The sequence below is a fragment of the Cetorhinus maximus genome, chromosome 16 (assembly GCF_964194155.1).
Source record: "Cetorhinus maximus chromosome 16, sCetMax3.hap1.1, whole genome shotgun sequence".
NCBI classification, from domain to species: domain Eukaryota; kingdom Metazoa; phylum Chordata; class Chondrichthyes; order Lamniformes; family Cetorhinidae; genus Cetorhinus; species Cetorhinus maximus.
Window position 1 is genome coordinate 105,778,526 of NC_135894.1, and position 1,757 is coordinate 105,780,282.

The window sequence follows — 1,757 nt, forward strand, 5'->3', positions numbered from 1 at the left end:
TAGTTTTTTTTTAAGACCCGAGGTCCACGAATCCCCGAGGTAAGGTTTTTATACTCACCGCTCTGGAACTCCGCCCTCCGACTCTGCTCCCTGGAACTAGGCTGCGAATCCCCGAGGTAAGGCTTTTATACTCACCTCTCTGGAACTCCGCGTTCCGACTCTGCTCCCTGGAACTACCAGGAGGGGATGTGAGGAAGAATCTTTTCACCCAGAGGGTGGTGGGAATCTGGAACTCACTGCCTGAAAGGGTGGCAGAGGCAGAAATCCTCATAACATTGAAGAATTATTTGGATGTGCACTTGCAATGCCATGGCATACAAGGCTATGGGGCTAGTGCTGGAAAATGGGATTAGAATTGTTAGGTACTTGTTTGACCAGCGCAGACTCGATGGGCTGAAGGGCCTTTTTCTGTGCTGTGGACCTCTATGACATCACCACTCTCCTTGGCTGGACAAGTGATATCCTGGTCAGTTAACTCAGATAGTCCACTCTCCTTCATGCGCAGGTTCATGTCGTTCTTTGCAGAGTGCTTACTCTGGTCCTGCTATTACCACATTCTGCTTTCTGACCTTAATGCCACCATCAGTGCCTCCTTTAGCCTTTACCACCACCATTAACACCCCCTTTTTCCTTTTGTCCATGACATCTTTGTCAATCTCTCCTTTGCCTCCACCTATCTCTGGCCTTCTATCCAGCTTCACCTGCTCCACCCCACTTAAACAGCATAAATTTCATCACATTTTTACATCTCTTTAGCTCTGAAGAATCATACGGACTCGAAACGTTAACACTGAAGTTAAACTGACTGGTCTGTAATTGCTGGATTTATCTTTACAACCTTTTTTGAACAAGGGCGTAATGTTTGCAATTCTCCAGTCCATTGGCACCTACCCTGACTCTAGGGAAAACTGAAAGATTGTGGCCAATGCCTCTGCAATTTCTACTCTCACTTCTTTCAATATCCTTGGATGCATCTCATCCGGTCCTGGTGTCTTGTCAACTTTAAGTACCGACAGTCTATTCAACAATTCCTCCTTATTAATTTTGAACCCTTCTAGTGACAGAGTTTCCTCATCTGTCACCCTGGCCTGAGTAACATCTATATTCTTGGTAAAGACAGATGCAAAGTATTCATTTAATACCTCAGACATGGACCCTTCATCCATGTGTAAATTCCCTTTAGGTCCCTAATCTGCCCTACTCCTCCTTTTACTGCCCTTATACTATTTATATGTCTATAGAAGACTTTGGGATTCCCCTTTATATTGGCTGCCAGTCTTTCACAGAATCACAGAATCACACAGTGCAGAAAAGACCCTTCGGCCCATCGAGTCTGCACCGACACGTGAGAAACACCTGACCTACCTACCTAATCCCATTTACCAGCACTTGGCCCATAGCCTTGAATGTTATGATGTGCCAAGTGCTCATCCAGGTACTTTTTAAAGGATGTGAGGCAACCCGCCTCCACCACCCTCCCAGGCAATGCATTCCAGACCATCACCACCCTCTGGGTAAAAACGTTTTTCCTCACATCCCCCCAAACCTCCTGCCACTCACCTTGAACTTATGCCCCCTTGTGACTGACCCTTCAACTAAGGGGAACAGCTGCTCCCTATCCACTCTGTCCATGCCCCTCATAAACTTGTACACCTCGATCAGGTCGCCCCTCAGTCTTCTCTGCTCCAACGAAAACAACCAAAGTCTATCCAACCTCTCTTCATAACTTAAATGTTTCATCCCAGGCAACGTCCTGG